A 14002-nucleotide genomic window follows, 5' to 3' on the forward strand; every position below is an offset into this window, starting at 1 on the left:
ACAAAACTTGTACATCTGAACCTCTAAACAAGATCCCAACACCTGAAGATCTGTTCAGATTGTCACCCGACCAGACCGATGGTCCCAAAGTCCAGCTACGACAAAGGTCCTCATAATTTGGACTATGTTCAATTCCACATTCTTGTAAAAAGAACAGAGAACAGTCCAAGGTCTCTAAAAAACTAAACAAAGCAGCCCTTCTCGTAGGGCTCTTTAGACCTCTCACATTAAGAGAGGAGCACTTTAAGGAAGCTATTCGCTACTGGAGTTTGAGTCCGATATGAAACCCACAGGTGACTCCGGGCTTTCGAACTCTTTGATATTTTTTGGATCGGACGCTGATCTTATAGAAGGCCTCCATGCATGTTGACTGTCCTCACATTCGTCTGAGCTTTTTTTGACAGGCCGTTTAATGCCAAGTTGTGGCTCATCTCCAAGTTCCTTCTTCCGCTTGATCTCCTTCACGCCAACCTCCATGGCTTCACTGCTCACTAGTGACCCTCCACCACCAGAACCCTCCACAGAAGGTCTCCCCTCTGTCTCAGGCACAGCAGAAAGGTCCATAAGCTCCGCCACGACATGAGAAGTTACAGCCGGCTTTTCTGAAGGCGCCTCAGACCGCTGGGGTGCTTTCGCAGGTGGTACTTCAGCTTGCACTACACCCACTCTCCCCGCTACACGGTCAGCCCACGATCTAGCTACACTGGAACGGAGACTGCAATCTTTAAAGGCATGGCCTTCTTCACCACAAATGTTGCAGACGATTTTAGCACAGTCCTTAGAAACATGGCCTTCTTGATTGCACCGACCACAGCGAACTGTAGTGTCCGTGCAAACTTCCATAGTATGTCCGAATTTCTTACATTTCCTACAAAAAGTAGGCATCTCGGGATAAAACAAATAGCCCTTATCCCGACCGATAGAAAAGTTGGAGGGTGGATGACACAACCCTCCAATGCCAGTAGCATCCTCCTTCATTTTCACAAAAAACTTATGTTTCCCCGTCCATAGGTCTTCTGAATTCATCACCTTATGGGAATACTTAACAGAACTGCAGTATTTCCCCAAAAAGAGCTCAATATGGGACACAGTCACAAAGGGATTGTGCATACACACAACTAGAGGAATATCGCCTCCAGTATACAACACTGTGACCGTGATCCCATCAAGCTCAGCAAGGTCTTGATTGCTTTTCAGCTTCTCAAAAAGATTCTGGCATGCATAAGCAGAGTCCAGAGTTAGGATGAAGCTGCCCTTCCGAGGATCTCTGAGACAGACGATGTTCTCTTTCTTCACCCCAAGAAGCTTGTAGAGAGTTTCTTTCACAAAATAAGAAAGTTGGACGAGTTCTTGCTTGTCTTCATCAACATCAAAGCGAAAGGAAAAACGAATCCGCGTTTCACCGGATGTAAGGTAACGGATGCGAACACCCATCTTGTCGATCGCCTTTTCGGTTCCTCGTAGCAGCCCCCCTTGGAAAAGGTAGGACAAACTCCCAGGATCCTCCTGACCAGACACTTGATCTAGCCAAAAGGCCGAGAAGCGATAACCGTGAAAGGGGCGGGCCCAACAAGGTGCCCTTCATGGGCACTATCACTGCTTGCTGTCAGGGAGGCTGCCAGACAATTTTCCATGCACACTCTGGGCTGGGGGGCAGTCAACCACCAGTACACACAGCAGAACCTAAACCCATACCATTATTGCTAAGCAGCAAGACAGGGGCCCATTGCACTCCCACGGGGCCTTTTTAAATGCAATCCATAACCCGGATTTGCCAGGAACCCTTCTTACTCCTCCTACTTGCATGTGACACTGGGCTTAGGATCTGCATAGGAAACACACACACAAGCACACACCTACCTTTGTTGCCTGCAGATGCCTCCTTGGCTGTCCCCAAACGGTATCAAACCAACACCCACGGGAAGCTGTAAGCATAGAGGACATGCCTGCACCCCATTGGACTTACCTGTGTGGGTTAAACCCGGGTTATTTGACAACCTATGGCGGTGATGGTTCTGCTCAGGCAGAGCAGTGCTGATGCTCCTCATAAAGCTGTCGCTGCTGTGAAGGTTCTAGGTGACATCACAAATCCCTATGGTTACATACACAACAAAGCTGGGTTGTTGTTGTTTACACTCTGCAAGGCCTGTGGAAGTGAGTGACATCATAGCACTGTAGTTCTGAGGGTTCTAGATGGATGCAACAATCTCCTGTTGCTTCTATGAAGGCCATAATAGACGACATCACCAAACAGCTCCATAGTCACATACACAGCAAAGGAGAGATGTTGTTTACACCTAGTGATGTCAGTGGTATTGAGTGACATCACAGCACAGTGCTAAGGCTCCTGGGCCTGGACACAGCAGCGGCTGCAATATCTCAACGGAGAATACGTTTATATATATGTGTGTGTGTGCGCGTATATATATATATATATTGATCAAAAAGTGCGCTAAGAGCCTCCATTTTGTTGACCAAGTGTGCTGCTGCCATTTTCTTTTTTTACATGTTTTGTACTTGCCACAGCAGCGTGCACCCGTGTATTGGGTTTAGGTGCTGGCTACATTTTCATTTTTTTTTTTCTTTGCTGTGCAAATTTGGGGGGAGTGGCTCCCTCTGTAGCCGTGCATCCCCTCCCCTATTTTCACAGGAGGTGGTTTGGATCGTTAGTGGATCCAACATGTCACCCAGCCTGAGGTAGGTGAGTGTTTAGGGACCCATCCGATAAGAGGCCACCTCCGCGTGGTGGATGGGGGACACGTTTTGATCAAAAAGTGCGCTAAGAGCCTCCATTTTGTTGACCAAGTGTGCTGCTGCCATTTTCTTTTTTTACATGTTTTGTACTTGCCACAGCAGCGTGCACCCGTGTATTGGGTTTAGGTGCTGGCTACATTTTCATTTTTTTTTTCTTTGCTGTGCAAATTTGGGGGGAGTGGCTCCCTCTGTAGCCGTGCATCCCCTCCCCTATTTTCACAGGAGGTGGTTTGGATCGTTAGTGGATCCAACATGTCACCCAGCCTGAGGTAGGTGAGTGTTTAGGGACCCATCCGATAAGAGGCCACCTCCGCGTGGTGGATGGGGGACACGTTTTGATCAAAAAGTGCGCTAAGAGCCTCCATTTTGTTGACCAAGTGTGCTGCTGCCATTTTCTTTTTTTACATGTTTTGTACTTGCCACAGCAGCGTGCACCCGTGTATTGGGTTTAGGTGCTGGCTACATTTTCATTTTTTTTTTCTTTGCTGTGCAAATTTGGGGGGAGTGGCTCCCTCTGTAGCCGTGCATCCCCTCCCCTATTTTCACAGGAGGTGGTTTGGATCGTTAGTGGATCCAACATGTCACCCAGCCTGAGGTAGGTGAGTGTTTAGGGACCCATCCGATAAGAGGCCACCTCCGCGTGGTGGATGGGGGACACGTTTTGATCAAAAAGTGCGCTAAGAGCCTCCATTTTGTTGACCAAGTGTGCTGCTGCCATTTTCTTTTTTTACATGTTTTGTACTTGCCACAGCAGCGTGCACCCGTGTATTGGGTTTAGGTGCTGGCTACATTTTCATTTTTTTTTTTTTCTTTGCTGTGCAAATTTGGGGGGAGTGGCTCCCTCTGTAGCCGTGCATCCCCTCCCCTATTTTCACAGGAGGTGGTTTGGATCGTTAGTGGATCCAACATGTCACCCAGCCTGAGGTAGGTGAGTGTTTAGGGACCCATCCGATAAGAGGCCACCTCCGCGTGGTGGATGGGGGACACGTTTTGATCAAAAAGTGCGCTAAGAGCCTCCATTTTGTTGACCAAGTGTGCTGCTGCCATTTTCTTTTTTTACATGTTTTGTACTTGCCACAGCAGCGTGCACCCGTGTATTGGGTTTAGGTGCTGGCTACATTTTCATTTTTTTTTTTCTTTGCTGTGCAAATTTGGGGGGAGTGGCTCCCTCTGTAGCCGTGCATCCCCTCCCCTATTTTCACAGGAGGTGGTTTGGATCGTTAGTGGATCCAACATGTCACCCAGCCTGAGGTAGGTGAGTGTTTAGGGACCCATCCGATAAGAGGCCACCTCCGCGTGGTGGATGGGGGACACGTTTTGATCAAAAAGTGCGCTAAGAGCCTCCATTTTGTTGACCAAGTGTGCTGCTGCCATTTTCTTTTTTTACATGTTTTGTACTTGCCACAGCAGCGTGCACCCGTGTATTGGGTTTAGGTGCTGGCTACATTTTCATTTTTTTTTTTTCTTTGCTGTGCAAATTTGGGGGGAGTGGCTCCCTCTGTAGCCGTGCATCCCCTCCCCTATTTTCACAGGAGGTGGTTTGGATCGTTAGTGGATCCAACATGTCACCCAGCCTGAGGTAGGTGAGTGTTTAGGGACCCATCCGATAAGAGGCCACCTCCGCGTGGTGGATGGGGGACACGTTTTGATCAAAAAGTGCGCTAAGAGCCTCCATTTTGTTGACCAAGTGTGCTGCTGCCATTTTCTTTTTTTACATGTTTTGTACTTGCCACAGCAGCGTGCACCCGTGTATTGGGTTTAGGTGCTGGCTACATTTTCATTTTTTTTTTTTTTCTTTGCTGTGCAAATTTGGGGGGAGTGGCTCCCTCTGTAGCCGTGCATCCCCTCCCCTATTTTCACAGGAGGTGGTTTGGATCGTTAGTGGATCCAACATGTCACCCAGCCTGAGGTAGGTGAGTGTTTAGGGACCCATCCGATAAGAGGCCACCTCCGCGTGGTGGATGGGGGACACGTTTTGATCAAAAAGTGCGCTAAGCGCCTCCATTTTGTTGACCAAGTGTGCTGCTGCCATTTTCTTTTTTTACATGTTTTGTACTTGCCACAGCAGCGTGCACCCGTGTATTGGGTTTAGGTGCTGGCTACATTTTCATTTTTTTTTTTCTTTGCTGTGCAAATTTGGGGGGAGTGGCTCCCTCTGTAGCCGTGCATCCCCTCCCCTATTTTCACAGGAGGTGGTTTGGATCGTTAGTGGATCCAACATGTCACCCAGCCTGAGGTAGGTGAGTGTTTAGGGACCCATCCGATAAGAGGCCACCTCCGCGTGGTGGATGGGGGACACGTTTTGATCAAAAAGTGCGCTAAGAGCCTCCATTTTGTTGACCAAGTGTGCTGCTGCCATTTTCTTTTTTTACATGTTGTATATATATATATATATATATATATATATATATATATATATATATATATATATTTCTCCGCCGAAATCACTTTTAAACCCATTTCCACCTTTTTTTCCCTTCTCTTCCTCTTACTTTTTTTTCAAGTTTTTTTACGTTTTTCTCCTTTTCGCCTCTTTTCTGGGCGTATTATTCTTCTTTTTCTTCTTTTTTTTCGTCTAATGCATACCCCATCAGTGCAGCAATGCTTATTCAATACCGCCAGCAGATGGAGACACTGGGGGATAATTTTCTAAGGATTTATACTGATTTTTCCTGTCTGAATTTGTCGCACAGAAAGTTGCAGGCCAAATATGTGTGACATTTCTGCGACTTTAGCTTCTAGAGCATTTTTACAACATTATACATAGGTGCTGAATACATAAAAAGCGACTGTTCAGCGACAGACAAGTCGCATCGGCTGAAAGTAGGCCAGAATGTCAGTCCATGTTGGAGCAGGTTTAGATACAGTCTAAAGTATAGATCTCAAAGTCTGTGCACAGAATTTAGCAAGGGCCTCGCACCTTCTGATGCATCAGGTAGGTGCACAATAGCATAGCCTAACCCTCTGTACTTTGGTCTATATTGATGCGGGACATAGACAGCCAGCTGATGACCAATCCATTAGTGCAATGGATGGCTGGAAGCATTTGTCTTTGCCTTTGCAATACCACAGAAGCAATGCATGGTCAATGTACAGCAATGACACACCTGTGTGAACAGCCAGGAGACCCCCCCCCCCCCCCAATGTTATGTTACATAGTTACATAGTTAGTACGGTCGAAAAAAGACATATGTCCATCAAGTTCAACCAGGGAATTAAGGGGTAGGGGTGTGGCGCGATATTGGGGAAGGGATGAGATTTTATATTTCTTCATAAGCATTAATCTTATTTTGTCAATTAGGAACATTCAGCACCCACCCGCTATCAAGGCAGCTGCCTATCATGTCATGCCCTACCTGCACAGGTGTGCTGGCTACTCAAATGATCCAATTAAGGAGGCCATTTAGTCAGCAGCAGCAGAAGTCCTGTGCCTGGACGCTCCAACAGCGGCCAGACACAAGCAGAAGCAGAAGCAGCAGAAGCAGCAGCAGCACCACCTTTTGTTTTTTGGCTGCAGCAGCAGCAAGGCCCACAGGGCTGGCTAGCTGGCTAGCCAGCAAGCAGGTAGCAATGAAAGTAGGAATCTTTCTTTTTAACCCTGTAAGGGGGTGGTGCACTGTACCCGAAGATACTGCCATATCGGGTCAATGCATAGGGCGACGGAAGCAAGCTTCGAAATCGGCCCCCGTTCTCAAAAATCCATTTAATATATGGTCCCCAGATAGGGGACGTATCAGATATTAAACTGATAAGAACAGATACTACACTTGATCTTAGCCAAAAGGCCGAGAAGCGATAACCGTGAAAGGGGCGGGCCCAACAAGGTGCCCTTCATGGGCACTATCACTGCTTGCTGTCAGGGAGGCTGCCAGACAATTTTCCATGCACACTCTGGGCTGGGGGGCAGTCAACCACCAGTACACACAGCAGAACCTAAACCCATACCATTATTGCTAAGCAGCAAGACAGGGGCCCATTGCACTCCCACGGGGCCTTTTTAAATGCAATCCATAACCCGGATTTGCCAGGAACCCTTCTTACTCCTCCTACTTGCATGTGACACTGGGCTTAGGATCTGCATAGGAAACACACACACAAGCACACACCTACCTTTGTTGCCTGCAGATGCCTCCTTGGCTGTCCCCAAACGGTATCAAACCAACACCCACGGGAAGCTGTAAGCATAGAGGACATGCCTGCACCCCATTGGACTTACCTGTGTGGGTTAAACCCGGGTTATTTGACAACCTATGGCGGTGATGGTTCTGCTCAGGCAGAGCAGTGCTGATGCTCCTCATAAAGCTGTCGCTGCTGTGAAGGTTCTAGGTGACATCACAAATCCCTATGGTTACATACACAACAAAGCTGGGTTGTTGTTGTTTACACTCTGCAAGGCCTGTGGAAGTGAGTGACATCATAGCACTGTAGTTCTGAGGGTTCTAGATGGATGCAACAATCTCCTATTGCTTCTATGAAGGCCATAATAGACGACATCACCAAACAGCTCCATAGTCACATACACAGCAAAGGAGAGATGTTGTTTACACCTAGTGATGTCAGTGGTATTGAGTGACATCACAGCACAGTGCTAAGGCTCCTGGGCCTGGACACAGCAGCGGCTGCAATATCTCAACGGAGAATACGTTTATATATATGTGTGTGTGTGCGCGTATATATATATATATATATATATATATATATATATATATATATTTCTCCGCCGAAATCACTTTTAAACCCATTTCCACCTTTTTTTCCCTTCTCTTCCTCTTACTTTTTTTTCACGTTTTTTTACGTTTTTCTCCTTTTCGCCTCTTTTCTGGGCGTATTATTCTTCTTTTTCTTCTTTTTTTTCGTCTAATGCATACCCCATCAGTGCAGCAATGCTTATTCAATACCGCCAGCAGATGGAGACACTGGGGGATAATTTTCTAAGGATTTATACTGATTTTTCCTGTCTGAATTTGTCGCACAGAAAGTTGCAGGCCAAATATGTGTGACATTTCTGCGACTTTAGCTTCTAGAGCATTTTTACAACATTATACATAGGTGCTGAATACATAAAAAGCGACTGTTCAGCGACAGACAAGTCGCATCGGCTGAAAGTAGGCCAGAATGTCAGTCCATGTTGGAGCAGGTTTAGATACAGTCTAAAGTATAGATCTCAAAGTCTGTGCACAGAATTTAGCAAGGGCCTCGCACCTTCTGATGCATCAGGTAGGTGCACAATAGCATAGCCTAACCCTCTGTACTTTGGTCTATATTGATGCGGGACATAGACAGCCAGCTGATGACCAATCCATTAGTGCAATGGATGGCTGGAAGCATTTGTCTTTGCCTTTGCAATACCACAGAAGCAATGCATGGTCAATGTACAGCAATGACACACCTGTGTGAACAGCCAGGAGACCCCCCCCCCCCCCCCATGTTATGTTACATAGTTACATAGTTAGTACGGTCGAAAAAAGACATATGTCCATCAAGTTCAACCAGGGAATTAAGGGGTAGGGGTGTGGCGCGATATTGGGGAAGGGATGAGATTTTATATTTCTTCATAAGCATTAATCTTATTTTGTCAATTAGGAACATTCAGCACCCACCCGCTATCAAGGCAGCTGCATATCATGTCATGCCCTACCTGCACAGGTGTGCTGGCTACTCAAATGATCCAATTAAGGAGGCCATTTAGTCAGCAGCAGCAGAAGTCCTGTGCCTGGACGCTCCAACAGCGGCCAGACACAAGCAGAAGCAGAAGCAGCAGAAGCAGCAGCAGCACCACCTTTTGTTTTTTGGCTGCAGCAGCAGCAAGGCCCACAGGGCTGGCTAGCTGGCTAGCCAGCAAGCAGGTAGCAATGAAAGTAGGAATCTTTCTTTTTAACCCTGTAAGGGGGTGGTGCACTGTACCCGAAGATACTGCCATATCGGGTCAATGCATAGGGCGACGGAAGCAAGCTTCGAAATCGGCCCCCGTTCTCAAAAATCCATTTAATATATGGTCCCCAGATAGGGGACGTATCAGATATTAAACTGATAAGAACAGATACTACACTTGATCTTAGCCAAAAGGCCGAGAAGCGATAACCGTGAAAGGGGCGGGCCCAACAAGGTGCCCTTCATGGGCACTATCACTGCTTGCTGTCAGGGAGGCTGCCAGACAATTTTCCATGCACACTCTGGGCTGGGGGGCAGTCAACCACCAGTACACACAGCAGAACCTAAACCCATACCATTATTGCTAAGCAGCAAGACAGGGGCCCATTGCACTCCCACGGGGCCTTTTTAAATGCAATCCATAACCCGGATTTGCCAGGAACCCTTCTTACTCCTCCTACTTGCATGTGACACTGGGCTTAGGTTCTGCATAGGAAACACACACACAAGCACACACCTACCTTTGTTGCCTGCAGATGCCTCCTTGGCTGTCCCCAAACGGTATCAAACCAACACCCACGGGAAGCTGTAAGCATAGAGGACATGCCTGCACCCCATTGGACTTACCTGTGTGGGTTAAACCCGGGTTATTTGACAACCTATGGCGGTGATGGTTCTGCTCAGGCAGAGCAGTGCTGATGCTCCTCATAAAGCTGTCGCTGCTGTGAAGGTTCTAGGTGACATCACAAATCCCTATGGTTACATACACAACAAAGCTGGGTTGTTGTTGTTTACACTCTGCAAGGCCTGTGGAAGTGAGTGACATCATAGCACTGTAGTTCTGAGGGTTCTAGATGGATGCAACAATCTCCTGTTGCTTCTATGAAGGCCATAATAGACGACATCACCAAACAGCTCCATAGTCACATACACAGCAAAGGAGAGATGTTGTTTACACCTAGTGATGTCAGTGGTATTGAGTGACATCACAGCACAGTGCTAAGGCTCCTGGGCCTGGACACAGCAGCGGCTGCAATATCTCAACGGAGAATACGTTTATATATATGTGTGTGTGTGCGCGTATATATATATATATATATATATATATATATATATATATATATATTTCTCCGCCGAAATCCCTTTTAAACCCATTTCCACCTTTTTTTCCCTTCTCTTCCTCTTACTTTTTTTTCACGTTTTTTTACGTTTTTCTCCTTTTCGCCTCTTTTCTGGGCGTATTATTCTTCTTTTTCTTCTTTTTTTTCGTCTAATGCATACCCCATCAGTGCAGCAATGCTTATTCAATACCGCCAGCAGATGGAGACACTGGGGGATAATTTTCTAAGGATTTATACTGATTTTTCCTGTCTGAATTTGTCGCACAGAAAGTTGCAGGCCAAATATGTGTGACATTTCTTCGACTTTAGCTTCTAGAGCATTTTTACAACATTATACATAGGTGCTGAATACATAAAAAGCGACTGTTCAGCGACAGACAAGTCGCATCGGCTGAAAGTAGGCCAGAATGTCAGTCCATGTTGGAGCAGGTTTAGATACAGTCTAAAGTATAGATCTCAAAGTCTGTGCACAGAATTTAGCAAGGGCCTCACACCTTCTGATGCATCAGGTAGGTGCACAATAGCATAGCCTAACCCTCTGTACTTTGGTCTATATTGATGCGGGACATAGACAGCCAGCTGATGACCAATCCATTAGTGCAATGGATGGCTGGAAGCATTTGTCTTTGCCTTTGCAATACCACAGAAGCAATGCATGGTCAATGTACAGCAATGACACACCTGTGTGAACAGCCAGGAGACCCCCCCATGTTATGTTACATAGTTACATAGTTAGTACGGTCGAAAAAAGACATATGTCCATCAAGTTCAACCAGGGAATTAAGGGGTAGGGGTGTGGCGCGATATTGGGGAAGGGATGAGATTTTATATTTCTTCATAAGCATTAATCTTATTTTGTCAATTAGGAACATTCAGCACCCACCCACTATCAAGGCAGCTGCCTATCATGTCATGCCCTACCTGCACAGGTGTGCTGGCTACTCAAATGATCCAATTAAGGAGGCCATTTAGTCAGCAGCAGCAGAAGTCCTGTGCCTGGACGCTCCAACAGCGGCCAGACACAAGCAGAAGCAGCAGAAGCAGCAGCAGCACCACCTTTTGTTTTTTGGCTGCAGCAGCAGCAAGGCCCACAGGGCTGGCTAGCTGGCTAGCCAGCAAGCAGGTAGCAATGAAAGTAGGAATCTTTCTTTTTAACCCTGTAAGGGGGTGGTGCACTGTACCCGAAGATACTGCCATATCGGGTCAATGCATAGGGCGACGGAAGCAAGCTTCGAAATCGGCCCCCGTTCTCAAAAATCCATTTAATATATGGTCCCCAGATAGGGGACGTATCAGATATTAAACTGATAAGAACAGATTTTTTTTTTTTTTTTTTTTTTTTAAAGCCGAGGAACGTGCTTTCGATTCACCCAAAGTGCAAGAAAAAGTGCAAACGTGTTACACTAAAAAAACGTGCACAAAGGATGCGGTCTATCGCAAGCCCTTCTCCGATAGGAGAGAGGCCCCCCAACAAACCTTACCCTTCGCCTCCGGACCAAAAGGTACCTGCGAGGTTCCAGGTTCGATGTCCCTTTTCGCCGAAGCTACTAGGAGACCACAAATGCTCCCGGCATCCCCCTTGGCGTTAGCCAAGGTATCTGCCCGCAGAGCCGATTACGGTAGGTATCCTGCGAAGCAGGAGTACCCGGGGTGTTTGCAGGGAGGTGCGGAACCTAATGGCCACACACACCTCCCCTAGACCGCCAGGAGGGACACCCAGAAGGGCTACCGCATCCTGACAAATCCTGTGAACACACAACACGCAAAAAGTGACACAGTGAGACAAAAAATAAATAAATAAGTGAATGTGTGCAGATATACTGCCCGGACATCCGGCCGGATCTATAAAAATTTCTCTGATCCTAGCCAGAAGGCCGGGAATCAAGAGGTGAGTGCCACAAGGTGAAGAGATTATGGTGCCCGTGCTTCAACTCAGTGAGCCTATTCTCCCAGTGAGTTTCGGCACCTCGGGGTCACCACTCCCCGAGGCACAAAAGTACCTCGGCTCTAGACCCTCTCAGCCTCATGGCGAGACCCGGAGGGAACAGGTCACATCGGGGCAGCCGTCGAGCTGATTCCTCAGAACCAGCCCCGGAAAGCCCTGGTACACCTGCATCCTCCATGCAGCACCCATCCCCACCAGCATGAAAACTGATAAGAACAGATACTACACTTGATCTTAGCCAAAAGGCCGAGAAGCGATAACCGTGAAAGGGGCGGGCCCAACAAGGTGCCCTTCATGGGCACTATCACTGCTTGCTGTCAGGGAGGCTGCCAGACAATTTTCCATGCACACTCTGGGCTGGGGGGCAGTCAACCACCAGTACACACAGCAGAACCTAAACCCATACCATTATTGCTAAGCAGCAAGACAGGGGCCCATTGCACTCCCACGGGGCCTTTTTAAATGCAATCCATAACCCGGATTTGCCAGGAACCCTTCTTACTCCTCCTACTTGCATGTGACACTGGGCTTAGGATCTGCATAGGAAACACACACACAAGCACACACCTACCTTTGTTGCCTGCAGATGCCTCCTTGGCTGTCCCCAAACGGTATCAAACCAACACCCACGGGAAGCTGTAAGCATAGAGGACATGCCTGCACCCCATTGGACTTACCTGTGTGGGTTAAACCCGGGTTATTTGACAACCTATGGCGGTGATGGTTCTGCTCAGGCAGAGCAGTGCTGATGCTCCTCATAAAGCTGTCGCTGCTGTGAAGGTTCTAGGTGACATCACAAATCCCTATGGTTACATACACAACAAAGCTGGGTTGTTGTTGTTTACACTCTGCAAGGCCTGTGGAAGTGAGTGACATCATAGCACTGTAGTTCTGAGGGTTCTAGATGGATGCAACAATCTCCTGTTGCTTCTATGAAGGCCATAATAGACGACATCACCAAACAGCTCCATAGTCACATACACAGCAAAGGAGAGATGTTGTTTACACCTAGTGATGTCAGTGGTATTGAGTGACATCACAGCACAGTGCTAAGGCTCCTGGGCCTGGACACAGCAGCGGCTGCAATATCTCAACGGAGAATACGTTTATATATATGTGTGTGTGTGCGCGTATATATATATATATATATATATATATATATATATATATATATATTTCTCCGCCGAAATCACTTTTAAACCCATTTCCACCTTTTTTTCCCTTCTCTTCCTCTTACTTTTTTTTCACGTTTTTTTACGTTTTTCTCCTTTTCGCCTCTTTTCTGGGCGTATTATTCTTCTTTTTCTTCTTTTTTTTCGTCTAATGCATACCCCATCAGTGCAGCAATGCTTATTCAATACCGCCAGCAGATGGAGACACTGGGGGATAATTTTCTAAGGATTTATACTGATTTTTCCTGTCTGAATTTGTCGCACAGAAAGTTGCAGGCCAAATATGTGTGACATTTCTGCGACATTAGCTTCTAGAGCATTTTTACAACATTATACATAGGTGCTGAATACATAAAAAGCGACTGTTCAGCGACAGACAAGTCGCATCGGCTGAAAGTAGGCCAGAATGTCAGTCCATGTTGGAGCAGGTTTAGATACAGTCTAAAGTATAGATCTCAAAGTCTGTGCACAGAATTTAGCAAGGGCCTCGCACCTTCTGATGCATCAGGTAGGTGCACAATAGCATAGCCTAACCCTCTGTACTTTGGTCTATATTGATGCGGGACATAGACAGCCAGCTGATGACCAATCCATTAGTGCAATGGATGGCTGGAAGCATTTGTCTTTGCCTTTGCAATACCACAGAAGCAATGCATGGTCAATGTACAGCAATGACACACCTGTGTGAACAGCCAGGAGACCCCCCCCCATGTTATGTTACATAGTTACATAGTTAGTACGGTCGAAAAAAGACATATGTCCATCAAGTTCAACCAGGGAATTAAGGGGTAGGGGTGTGGCGCGATATTGGGGAAGGGATGAGATTTTATATTTCTTCATAAGCATTAATCTTATTTTGTCAATTAGGAACATTCAGCACCCACCCGCTATCAAGGCAGCTGCCTATCATGTCATGCCCTACCTGCACAGGTGTGCTGGCTACTCAAATGATCCAATTAAGGAGGCCATTTAGTCAGCAGCAGCAGAAGTCCTGTGCCTGGACGCTCCAACAGCGGCCAGACACAAGCAGAAGCAGAAGCAGCAGCAGCACCACCTTTTGTTTTTTGGCTGCAGCAGCAGCAAGGCCCACAGGGCTGGCTAGCTGGCTAGCCAGCAAGCAGGTAGCAATGAAAGTAGGA

The 14002-nt window shown here is 47.0% G+C and overlaps 3 non-coding genes and 1 pseudogene across 3 annotated transcripts; all 4 read right to left on the reverse strand.

The window, feature by feature from the left end:
- Positions 1-6360: 6360 nt before the first annotated feature.
- LOC130311840 (U2 spliceosomal RNA) lies at positions 6361-6551 on the reverse strand. The gene has a single exon (XR_008860118.1). It is a non-coding gene; the product is annotated as a U2 spliceosomal RNA (small nuclear RNA).
- Positions 6552-8642: 2091 nt separating this feature from the next.
- LOC130311841 (U2 spliceosomal RNA) lies at positions 8643-8833 on the reverse strand. The gene has a single exon (XR_008860119.1). It is a non-coding gene; the product is annotated as a U2 spliceosomal RNA (small nuclear RNA).
- Positions 8834-10911: 2078 nt separating this feature from the next.
- Positions 10912-11097, reverse strand: LOC130311856 (U2 spliceosomal RNA). Its single transcript, XR_008860132.1, has one exon. It is a non-coding gene; the product is annotated as a U2 spliceosomal RNA (small nuclear RNA).
- Positions 11098-11789: 692 nt separating this feature from the next.
- LOC130311858 (U2 spliceosomal RNA) lies at positions 11790-11949 on the reverse strand (annotated as a pseudogene).
- Positions 11950-14002: the final 2053 nt, after the last annotated feature.

This window comes from Hyla sarda, unplaced genomic scaffold (genome assembly GCF_029499605.1).
Source record: "Hyla sarda isolate aHylSar1 unplaced genomic scaffold, aHylSar1.hap1 scaffold_1680, whole genome shotgun sequence".
Taxonomy (NCBI): domain Eukaryota; kingdom Metazoa; phylum Chordata; class Amphibia; order Anura; family Hylidae; genus Hyla; species Hyla sarda.